Raw genomic sequence first — 12,832 nt, forward strand, 5'->3', positions numbered from 1 at the left:
CTCTACACCCCCACCGGCACCTGCTCTTGAGCTGTTCTCACCTTCCTATTGTGTCGTTCAGACATATGCAGGGTGGTGCTCACAGAAACGGGCCGTGGAGATCTTTTTGTTTTCTGGGAATCAACTGCTTGCCCACACCATTACGTGTGAGGCAGAGTTTGCTGTTTGGCCTTAAATATCTCGCTTCCAAAGAATAGAAATTTGAGCTGGGTATGTGCCGCCTGGAAGAAAGACTACATCTCCCAGCCTCCTTTGCAACAAAGTGAAGACATGTGACTAGTTCTAGCCAAGGAGACAACAGCAAATCCAGTCCCTCTGCGGAGCCTGGAGCCATCCCCCTGCTTGCAGCTTGGAATGAAGGTGTGGTGCCTGGGGTGCCATGGCCCATGAGCCGAGAACCACCCCCCCACCCAGGGGTGGCCAACTGGAAGGACAGATGGATCTGGGCCCTAGGGCCTGGTGGACTGGACCTGGATCACTTCTGCTGGACTCTACTAGAGAAGGAAGCCCCCATTCATGTGTTTAAACTATTGGTATTTGGTGTCTCTGACACTAACCTTATTCTAGCTGGTGGAATATGCAAATCCTTCACTTCCAGACTTTTTCAGACTAAAATGGGATGTCTGAGTAGTGCGTGTAGACCAGTGGTCCACCCACTGGGTGCCCAGGGAGCAGCCATCCAGAGAGGAGGGTGGCTTCTCTGGCTTCCCCGAGCCCGCTGCCCTTTGTTGTACCTGTGTTCTCGCAGCCTGCTCCACCTTTTGCAACAATCTGAAAAGGCACATCTCCCGGGTCACTCAAGAGAGCACCGTTGACGCATATGGTGGGCTCTCAGGGTGCAGTGCGCTGCCTGAGAACAGCCCAGAGATGCTGCAACGGGTGTTCTGGGTCTGGATCCTTAAAAAAAATGGGGAAAAACAGAACAGCGACCACAAACCTAGTCCCCAGGAGATGCGGGAGGTCTTCCAAGTCTTTCAACCCAAGTTAGAGGAGCAGGAAACAAACAAATGGAGGAGATACAGTGTCCAGGAGGGTCCCCCATAGTCCCTTCCCAGCAGCATCAAGCACTTAATGACCCAGGTCCCTTGTCGGCCCTGCAGGCTGGTCCAGATGCTTGTGCACCTCCACTGCAGTGCTGGCTGGCTGGTGTCCAGCTCTTCTCCTCCCAGGGACAGCCACGCTGGGAAAGAAGAGGCAGAGAAGCACAGAGCCAAGGCAGGGCATCTGCCCCCACTTCTCAGTGTCTCTGTTTTGGAAAGTCTTGGGAGGCAGAGGGAGAGGAGGAGGAGGAGGGGTTACTTTTTCAACCCCAAGAGAGCCTGAGCTCTTCCTAATCCCTGACACTCCCCGTACCCCCACAGCCCTCGCCACCACTGTCTGGCCCTTCCATCCCACTGGTGGACATGGCCCAAGCCTGCCATCTGAGCCTCTCTAGGGCATTTGCTTCCTCTCCCTGGTGGTGCCGGCATCTTGCTCATCACGGCTCCTTCAGCTCAGCTCCCCTTCACCTCTCCTGAGAAGTCATCCCCTCCCGGTCCCTGAGACAGGGCTGTCCCTGTGGTCCAGGTAGGGTGAGGATGTGCGTATGCAGTCAGTAGGTACAAGAATGAACTGGGACTCAAACCCAAGACTTCTGATGCCCAAGCTCTTCCTCTCTTCCTCTCTCCCTCCTTCCCTTTCTCTCTCTCTCTCTCTCTCTCTCTCTCTCCCACTATTTCTCTCTCCATGTATCACAGTGCCACAAGACATATGGCCATAGGATACATATGGCCATAAGACATTTGGATGATATAAAAATATAGAAGGTTTTGACCAGCAGAGAACATGGCCAAACTTTAAGATGCTTAATTAATTAATTAATTTAGTGGAGACTAAAGTCCAGGGTTTTTGTTTTTTTTTTTTCCCTCTCGTAATGACACTATAACAGAATGCTGTGATTAAGAGCTGGATCATAGTGCTTAAAATAAGTTTCTTTATGTTGACAAATTGAACTCCAATTAAAAAAAAATAAAATAAAATGAGAAAAAACATAAAATAAGTTTCTTTCGCAGAGCTAATTAGCCATACTAAAATTACCTGCAGCGTTCTCCTCGAATGACCAAAGGGTTGGAAGCTCAAAGTTCCTGAACAGGAGAATGAGACATCCACGATAAAGCATCCTTTAAGAGGAAAAATCTATTCTCAAAAAGTGTACATCCAACAAGTGGCAAAGGAGTCTCCGTGGTGCTGGTGGGGGCGGCTGGGACTTACATAAGCAAAGGGGTGGTGCCCAGCTGAGAGATGCATTACCTTGCTCTCTAGAAATAATGGCCATTACCCATTTAATCCTGGGCACACGGCGCTGATAATGTACCAATTAATGACTAATTAGGAAGATTTTTCCAGAACATTAGGTTCTGGGAGAAAGTCTTATTTGAGAGCCACGGCTTGAATCTCTTCTCTTTCTTCCTGCGGTTTTCAGCTCAGCAGGCTGCCAGCAAGTCTGGCTTTGTTTACAGGGACTCCATGGCTCTTTCATTCACTCACTTTGTTAAAGCAGCTCCAGTAAATCAGGCTGCCCTGACCCTGGTCATCCCACAGCCCCGGGAACAAAATGTGAGCTCTGGTCTCCCACTGTGAGATGGATTTAAGTTTGATTCCTCCCATTCCGGAATTTTTGAATGCTCTTGAGAGCTAAGAAGGGCAGGAAACAGAGGGTTGTTTTTGGAAGGGTGAGGAAGGGCCTGCCTCAGTTTCTTTGCTCCACTTCTGCCTTCGGGGCCATGGGATCCCATCATCTTCCACAGATTGCTGGTTGGGAGGATGGCGGTAGGCAGAGGAGGGTGGAGAGAGGGGTGAGGGACCCATGCCCAGCGATGAAGGGCCCCTGTGAACAGTGGAGGTGAAGCAGGAAGAGGAGCATTGAACGTAGTTCCTGGTTTTCCAACTTTGGGAAGAGGTGGATGACCGGGGACCAGCCAATTATGGATGAGCAAACACTTCTGAGTCCTAAAGAACAATCTTCTACATTCTCCTTAGTCAGCAAATCCGTGGAGCTCCTACTGTGTGCCAGGCTTTGCTCTAGGCCCTGGGACCCAGACCTGAAAAGGAGAATGGTCTTCGTGCACTTTGTAGTTTAAGATCGAGTCTCTCAACCTCAGCCCTGTTGACGTTTTGGGCAGGACCATTCTTTGCTTGGGGGGCTGGCCTGAGCACCACGGGGTGTCCAGCAGCATCCCTAGTCTCTGCCTGCCTCGTGCCAGTGGTGCCGTAGTAGCCCCAGTTATTCCTGACAATCAGAAATATCTCCAGACAGTGCCATCTACCCCCTTGGGGGTGGGAGTGGGGATGGGGGCAGACATCACACCCTCCTGGCAGCAATTGGTCTAATAGAAAAGCCAGACAATAAATGAAGTAAGTGAGGAAATGCGCTAAATTACAGGGAGAGATAAAGCAGGGGTCGGGGACAGTGGGCCATGGGGGTCTTACTGAGAAGTACCACTTGAACACAGTCCCTGAGGAGGTGAGGAAAGAAGTGAGGGTGGACAAGAGTGTTCTGGGTGAAGAAGCCTGGGAGAGGGGCATGCCTGGCAAGTGCCAGCATAGTCCAAGGGGCCAGTTGGCTGGGCTGTGGAGGACACAGGCCAGGGGCTCAGGGGCTGTGCAGCCAGGACTGGACTGACACGCTGGGGCTGCAGGGAGGTCAGTACAGGCGGAGATGGGCCTTATGACACCTGTCATCTCACAGATCCTCGGGTCCGAGGGCCAGATGGGCTCACTGGTTTCTCTGCTTCGGGTCTTGTGGATGGAGATCAAGGTGTGGGCCAGCCGGGTTCCCGCACGAGGCTCAGGGGGCAATCAGCTTCCAAGCTCTTCCATGTGGTTAGCGGGATCCCGTTCCCTGTTCTTGTGGAGGCTGAGGTCCTGTTTCCCCGCAGCTGTCAGCTGGGGGCCCTCTCCGGTCCCTGCTCTCCATGCCTGCATCTCAGAGCTGAGAAGGGCATGCAAACCCTTCCTCTTCTTGGAGTCTCTCTGATTCTCCATCTGCTGCCTCATTTCTCTGCTTCCTGCCGGAGAAAGTTCTCTTCTCTGAAGGGTCAAACGAGTGGATTGGGCCCACCTGAATAATCCAGGATATTCTTCTCTATTTTATTTTATTTTTTATTTTTTTAAAGATTTTATTTATTTATTCATGAGAGACACACAGAGAGAGGCAGAGACACAGGCAGAGGGAGAAGCAGGCCCCATGCCGGGAGCCCGACGTGGGACTCGATCCATGGTCTCCAGGATCACGCCCTGGGCCAAAGGCAGACACTCAACCACTGAACCACCCAGGTGTCCCTCTATTTTAAAGCATGAACCTTAACTATATCTGAAAAGTCCCTTAGGAAGCACAACATATTCATGGGCCCCAGGGTTTAGGATGTGGACTTCTTTGGGGACCGTTGTGCCCACCACGGTTCTGAAACAGGGGCATGGTTTCATTGGTCTGAGTATGAAGCTTGTATAAAGTGGGTGCCGCTGTGGGGTTGCCTAGGCCATGGCTCTCTTTGCCCACTGCTCTCACTGCCCTTCATTCTTACCCTCTGCCACTGAGGCAAGGTGTGTATGAACAATGGAGAACACTTACTGGGCACTCGTGCTACATGCAAGGCCGGGTGGTGAGGGCTCCCCTGAGTGATAGAGACTGTCCAGGCCTGAAATCCTGCTCTTCTGTGAGATTCTTCTTCCCAGAGCCTCCCTCACCCATCGCCCATAGCTTTGCATTCCTGTTCACCAAAAAAGAAACAGGAAGAACCAACTACTTGTGCTTCTCTATTGAGAAGGGGCTCTAGGGAGAGCCCAGTGAGGCCCCCCCAGGCCAATTTGGGGAAGAGAAAATGTTCGTCTCTCCAGTTTATCAAGATCGAAACGCATCGGTTCTGCCTATGAGTCAAGAGAAAGCACACTACTTAACCAGTGAGCAACATTCTAGGGCAGGTGGGGGAGCCAGTGATAGAAATGGTTTACAACCTTAAGAGGGGGGCTGGAAGTGGGAGCCTGGGGGTCAAGAAGGGGAGGCTCGGGAAGCCCGTTGACCCCAAAAGGGATTTGAGCTGAGAAAGAGGCAATGAAGCCGAGCTGAGGAGAGCCACCCCGGGGACTCAAGGTGATGCGCTGCATCCTCTATGAAGGGGAAAGGAGCACATGTTCCATAGCAACCGGCCTGAGGAGGGGACAGGTGTACGTGGGTGTGCGGAGCTGTGTGCAGAAAGCTCTGCCGAGTTCTGTGCATGGAGGCTGAGGACCTGGCTTTGTCATTCCTGTTTCAGCCAGGCTCCTCCAACTCTCGTTCGTGAGGTGTGCCTATTTAGGATGGAGCCATGCTTCACGTGGCATCGATGTACGTACGTATCCTCCCAACCTCTCAAGAGCATAGCGATTGTAAATGCTCAGCAGGCATCACATCCAGCTTCCATCGACATGCAGGGTACACTTTATTTCATTTATATGAAGTTCCAGAAAAGGGAAGTCAAATCCAGTGTCAGAGAGCCATTCAGTGGTTGCCGAGGGCCGGGGATGGGATTGGGGTCAAAGGGTTTGAGAAACTTTCACGGTGTTGGGATCATTCTATATATTTATTGTTGTGTTGATTACATGAGTGTTTACACTGGTCGAAACTCATCAAACTGAGCAAACCAAATGGGTGCATTTTATTGCACGTAAATTATATGTCAATAATGTTGATTTAGAAACAAGGGAATGCCACAGTCATTGGTTGGGAGGAAGGAGAACCGCAAGACTGAGTTGGGTTCGGATCTTGCCTCTGATGATTGTGTGGAGCTGAGCCAGGTCACTGAGCCGCCAAGGCCTGCTTCTCCATCCTCCGAAAGCAGCGATGTCCCTGACCCTGTTCTGAGGCACGGGGCGGGGCTGGTCCGCTGGCTGGCCATCACGTGGCTCTAGGACCAATTACCAAGTGTGGCGTAAGTGCTGAGTAGCAGCCTCGCTCATAATGATGGACCTGTTGGGGCAGGTGGCTATTAAGCATGGGATAAAGATGACCCATTAGATACCACTCCTGAGCTTTTATCTGATGCTGGTTTGGTATCTGCACAACAGGTGTCCTTTGAAGAATGAAAAATAAGCAAGCAAAGTCAGGGAAATAGGAGTTTCCTTTGAGACTCTTAACAGTTCATGCCCTCCCATGACTGGACAGGGTGGTGAGCTGCTCGGAGGATTTCCCAAGCAGCCCAAGGCATGATCTTACCAAACTCCTTTAGTTCTTTGATGCCTGTTTTCCCACCTCAATGACAGCTTGGGAAGGCCTGCTGGTTAGCACGTGTACCCACTCAGACGTGGTTGGAGTCCTACCATGCAGTGGTGGTAAGACTAGGAACGACCGGGACCCTGAGGCCAAGCCCAGAGCACCTGGGTGTGTGTGTTTTGCGGGGGATGTTGGCTCAGGGGATGTGGAACCAAACGTGGGGACACCTACCTGATCTACGGGGTCTTCACTCTGTTACTGTACTGTCTGGCTCAGTTCTTCATCTGAAAATGGGGAGCAGTGGTTGCGCTGTCAGTAGGAAGTGAATTATTAAGATAAACTAATGCTTTTGAAGGACCTGGGATGTTGCTGAGCACATGAGTACTTATTAAACAAAGTAAAGAAATGGATAAATGAGAGGCCATCTATGTAAAACTCTTAACACTTGTTCTGGGACCTTGTGTGTGATCAATTTATGTTGGAGAGTATCCTTCTTCAGTGTCTGTTTTGGCAGAATTAATTAAAACAGAATTAGGTTTTAAATAACCAGTGTAATGGTTTCAAGCATACAGTGAGCTTCATGAGATGATCTTCTGTGCCTTGGGCTTTAATTTCTTAAATATGTTTTTCCTCATTAGAAAGCCCAGGTCAAATTCACCTGTTCCCACTGCCGTGTGTAAAGGACAAGAATCATCAAAAAATAGAGGTACAGAAATGTTGAAGTCCTTAATTTTCCTTGCAAATAAACCTACCTGTCTCTCCTTTTCTCCCTTCTCTCTCCCCCTCTCCGTATCCCATACACATATTTATCTATACCTATCCAGGGTTTTTTAATCTCTCCCATCAGTGGATTGGAAAATAGGTCGATATGGACATACGTCTTCTCAATGAGGTCCCACAAAGGGAAAAACCCTGATAAGAATGGACAACACTGGTGATGGTATCTTTTCCTTTCCAGGATCCTTAACCCAGGTATGTCCATGGCCCTCTTCGGCAGTCTGTGAAGCCTATGGACCCCTTCTCAGAATAAGGTTTTTAAATGCATGAAGTAGAACGTATGGGTTATAAAGGGAATCAATGATATTAAGATATGATTATAGAACAAATGGATTACTGAGCGACCTATATGGTTATCATAACCAGACCTGTAACAAGACCCATGGGTGGGACTAACACTCATGGGCTTTTGAAGTGGCGACGGGCATCAGTGATGTGTCCGGGTCTCTACAACACATGGAACATGGTGTGGAATGATCTGTGATTTATGTTGTTCTCAAGGTCACAAGGGCTGCAAACACACTGTGGTTGTTGCCTACACACATACTGGAAGGAAATGTTGAATTTCATTTAGAGGCCTGCCAAAATTAAAAAAAAAAAAAAAGAAAAATAGCAAGGTTTAACGCTTTATATTCCTGGATCCAGGGTAGGAGCCCTACCCGCTTGGTTTGGCTCCATGGCATCCCCTCCCTCCCCACTTCATTCCTCCTTCCAGGGTGAGGTTCCAGGAAGGCAGGGGTGGGGTCTACGCTGGTCTGGGCACCAACTCCCCAGCTCTGGAACCCCTACAAATTATATTCTTCCTAGATATGTCTAACAATGGGCTCGTTCTTTTCTCAAAGATGTTAGTGTTTATTCGAGATGAATGTGTCTCAGGAAGGCACAGGGACCTCATGCCCTGCAGAGGGCAAGACAGGTGGGTGTAGCTGTTTGCTTAGAAGCTGACCCGGGACCATTTGGCCGTAAATTTCTTCTAGCCCAGAATGCCAGAAGGGCCACCACTGATTCTGGAGCTGCCACAGGGTGGCCCGGGTTCCCGCAGAGAGTGATGGGTCCCATCCCCGGAACAATGATGAAGCTCCCCACACCAAAGCTGACTTAATTAAAGTGCTTTAATAATCTATGGTGTCGCTGAGGGTAATGAAGGGGATGCCAGCACAGGGGGTCGGGCAGGAAGCGCCAATCACGTCGCCAAGGCAACGGGGTCCCTGGCCAATCGCAGGCGGGGTTCAGGCCTGCGCCCTGAGCCAAGCGCTTCTGTAAGGTCCTCCGTGATTCTGAGATTCTGTCTCCCTGAGCACAGTGTCCTTTTTTTTTTTTTTTGCAGTAAATTTAAATAGAATCTATCGGGGGCGGGGGCACAGAAAGAAGAGGGGTCCTAACAGAGAGAAAGGGAGAACAGAGAGAGACACAGTGGATGGGAGAAGCACTTCTGGAGCTGTTAGTGGCATTAGGAAGAGACACATGTCTCTGAATAGATTTTTAGCCCCTGCTGGGGGTAGACTGGCACCTCTCTCCCCTTGCTCCTCTGCTCTGAGCGTGGCACCAGAAGGTTTAGCAAAACTAACCACAGTTAAAACTACCCTCAGCCCACTGCATCCGAGGCTGATCTCCTCTCCTGTCACATGGCTGCCATGTACAGTTGCACAGGTTGCACCCCGCACCAGGCACCCAAAGGAGGGCTCTGTAGGTCTGAGCTTGCCTTTGCTCCTTACACAGTGTATGAGCCCTGATGAGCACTTGCTGTACCTGGAGAAAGGGGAGTCTTTTCTAACACAGACAAAGGCACTGGATGGGCTAAAGCAGCTCTGTTTCCTCCTACATTTTCCATTGTGTAACCAGGAGCATGGGGAGGCTATTAACAGTATATTTATAAGCAACAGCGACTTCCCATCCTCTACCTCCTACCTTTGACGCAGACAGAAAAGGCCAAGTTCCTGACAGGTAAACAGAAATGTGTGGTGATTCACAGTCGGTCGTGGGGTCTGTGTAGGCACAAGGTGTGTCCTTGCCTGCGCCTCCTCTGGGTTGCTGTGGGCATCCTGCAGCTTCTTGGAAGTGACAGGATGTCAGCAATGTGTTAGCAGCTCAGCTTGGCCACTCGTGAGCTGGTGCCTTGGGTAAGGGGCTTTGCTTCTCAGAGCCTCACCTGTACAATGACAGGGGGCTTGGCAATGACATCAACTTCGTAAGGACGGTTGCTGTGAGGATTCGAAGAGATATGGGAAGTATGGGAAGTGTTTAACCTGCAGTGAGTGTGCATGTGTGGGTGTGTGTGCAGAGCCGGACATCCCAGGGCTGTGTATGCATGTGCACATACATGTGCATGCCTGAGGCCATGGTGGCGGGAGAGTCCTGGAATGGAAGGGCTGTTTTTAGGCCAAATCCTGGTCACAGTCTCACATGTGACACTACAGGGTGCTGTCCCGACACCCGAGGAAGCCTCCGTTTGCTAAAACCCCTGCTCCCTGGCTGACCTGACCCGGGCTCAGGAAGCAGTGTTTTCCCTTCCTTCTTCCTGGGGGGGAGCGGGGAGCAGATGGCTACAGAGGAAACTGTGGTGCGCAGTGACAGAGTGAAGCGGCCGAGGGATGCTTCAGAGTGGTCAGGGACTCTTTCAAGAAGAGTTGCAGGGAAGGGAAACCCTGATTCAGGTCTTTGAAAAGACAATGCACAGCCCCTACTGTATGAAGAAGGGATTGTGGGAGGGTCAGAGCATGAATAGAGAACCGCCCAGGGTGGTGGGGGGTCCTGGAGGCCTGTGGAGCCATGCACAGATGGTCGTGGCTGCCAGGGACCGGGAAGGCGGATGGAGAGACAACAGCCACAGTGACCCTCCTCCAGCACCTGGCACTGCCAGGTGGTCTCAGTTTTGCCAATAAAATGGGTACAAACCGAAACCTCCTTATGGTCTGTATTTGTAGTTTCTTGGTCACAAATGTGTTCTAATATCCCTTTATATGCTTATTGCCTTTGTTTTGTCTTCTCTGAAATATCAGAGAATGTATATATATCACATAGATATTAAAAATGGCATATCTGTGTTTGTTTGGACTTCCCTTATTTCATAGGGGTTCTTTACATATTCTGATTCTAATCATTTTTTTGTTATGTATATTAAAGTATCATCTTGTCTTTTCACTTTCTTTGAGGTATTTAAAATTTTTTTTTTTTAGAGAAAGATAGGCAGAGGAAGAGGGAGAGAGAGAATCTGAAGAAGACCCCACACTGAGCATGGAGCCTAACTCAGGGCTCGATCTCATAACTGTGAGATCATGATCTGAGCTGAAACCAAGAGTTGGATGCTCAACTGACGGAGCCCCCCAGGTGCCTTCTTTAGGGTATTTTATAATTTAATAAAAATGATTAACTTTAAAAGAGTGAAAATTGTCAAGTATTTAATTTATGGGTACGCCTTTCGTGTCTTAAGAGACCCTTCCCTACTTACGTTAGGAAGATATTCACCTCGCTTTTCTACTTTTTTGCTTTTGGCAGTTGAGTCTTAGAGCTATCTGGAGTTGTGTGGATAGTGTGTGGTGAGGGCCCAGTTTCATTTCTTCCATGTGGAAAGGCTCAAGCTCCATTTCCTGAGCCATTTCTATCTTCCTCATCTGTGAGGGAACTACAGATCGCTCACTGGGGTTGCAAAATGGGTGCTGCTTTGGTACATTGTCTACTTTGAGTTGAAGGCACTTAACAACAGCAGGTGCAGGGGTGCCTCTCTGATCTCCCTCATCTTCCTGAAGACAGATCCTCCAAAAGGACATCGGTTGTCATCAATCCCCTTCTGGGAGTATCTTCAGCAGAAGATGGACTCTCATCACAGGGGATGAGACTAGAAGTTGACACCCCACCCAGACACACTCCGTCCCCAACTGTCAGACCCCCCACATAGAGTCTTCTGAGGTTCCCTTCTACTTTCCTAAAACCATTTGCTCTCCTCGAAGTTGCCTATACCCTTTCCCTTCCCTTATGAAGACATATATAAGCTTTCAAATCTCACCCATTCTGGGGTCTTCTCTTTTTTTCCCTATGATGCCCCTGAATGCATAATATCAAAAATGAATACATTTGTCTCCCTTCTCTGCTGTTAATGTGCCTGTTGTCTGTTTATTTCATACACCAGCTGCGGAGCCTAGGAGGGTAGAGGAAAGTCCCTCCTCAACAGCTCATAAAATGTCATTTTGTGGCCATATGGTCCAAAGCTGCTTACTTTTCAGATGAAAGAACTCTCATTTAGCAAAGGACTATTTTTATGGCACTAACTGTGTGCCTGAGAGGTGCTATCCCAGGACTTTCATAGGTTGTCCCATTTTGACCTCACAACAAACCCCACCATGTGGCCCTCTTGGCTGGCTTGCATTTCTCTCTGGTTTAACTTCAGTGGTGCAGGAGATGTTCAAAACTCCCTCTTGGGGACACCATGCAAATGATAAGCAAACTGGGTTATTCAGACTGTGGATGGATGAGAAGCAAAAAGTATGAATACACATAAGCAACATATGCTCTTGTTTAAAGAAGTTGAAGAACAGGCACACCAGTGTATGATGATGGAAATCAGGACTCTGGCCCTTGCCTCGGGGTATAAAACGGACTGACTGGAAAGGGGAATAGTGCGCTATGTCTCCTGATTGGGGTAGGGGCTGCACAGGTGTTTACATTTGAAATACAAAGTGTATTATGTATTTCATTCTATGAAATTTACCTTGTTAAAAAAATGTTTTAAATCTTAAAACCCGAAGAAGAAAGTTTTTCAAAATCTTAACAAAATAAAACAAAACAACCATGCAGGTTCTGAAGACAGAATATAGGGGCTTACATCCTTTCTGGGCTGGAAGAGCTTTCTCAGTGGCTGTAACAAAGCACCACATGTTAGTGGCTCCAAGGGACGGAAATGTATTGTCTCATGGTTCCCGAGGCTGGAGGGGTGAGGTCAGTTTCACTGAGCTGAAACCAAAATGTTGGCTGGTCTGAGCTCTTGCTAGAGGCTCTAGGGGAGCATCCATTCCTTGGCTCGTCCAGCATCTGGAGGCCCTTGCAGTCTCTGGCTGGAGGTCCCTTCCTCCATCCTCAAAGCCAGCAGTGCAGCATCTTGCTTCACTGGCCACACAGCTGCCCTCTCCTCTGTGGAATCTCCTCTTCCCTTGTGAAGGCATTTAGGGTACATCTGGATAATCCACGATGATCTTCCATGTCAAAGTTCTTAAATGAATCACACCTGCAAAGTCTCTTTAGTAAAGTTCATGGGTTCCAGGGATTAAGATGCAGACATCTTTGGGGTCAGTTTTCAGCCCCCTACATACACCACTTACTAGCTACGTGTCTCTTGGCGAGGTTCCTCACCTCTCTGTGCCTCAGGATCCTCATTGTAATTAATTAATTAATGTATTTATTGAGAGGGGGAAAGGCAGAGGGAGAGGGAGAGAGAGAATCTTAAGCAGGCTCCACGCCCAGTGTAAAACCTGACTGGGGGGCTCAATTTCATGACCTTGAAATCGTGACCTGAGCCAAAATCAAGAGTCAGGTGCTTAAGTGACTGTACCACTCTGGCGCCCCAAGATCCTCATTTTTAGAATGGAGATAATTATAGTGTCTACATTATGGCCATGGGGATTAAGTATAAAGTGCAAAGCACAGGGCCTGGCACATAGTAAATGCTCAATAAATGATAATTATTGGTATTATTTTATTATCATTATCATTCTTATGCCTTTTAATTGTGCCAGGCACATGCTAAGTGCTGGGAATTTGAAGATGAAAAGACATAGTTCTTGTGTTCAAGAGTTTATAATCTAGTGGAGACATAGAAATGCCAGCAGTGTGTGGTAG

This window comes from Vulpes lagopus, chromosome 20 (genome assembly GCF_018345385.1).
Source record: "Vulpes lagopus strain Blue_001 chromosome 20, ASM1834538v1, whole genome shotgun sequence".
Lineage (NCBI taxonomy): Eukaryota > Metazoa > Chordata > Mammalia > Carnivora > Canidae > Vulpes > Vulpes lagopus.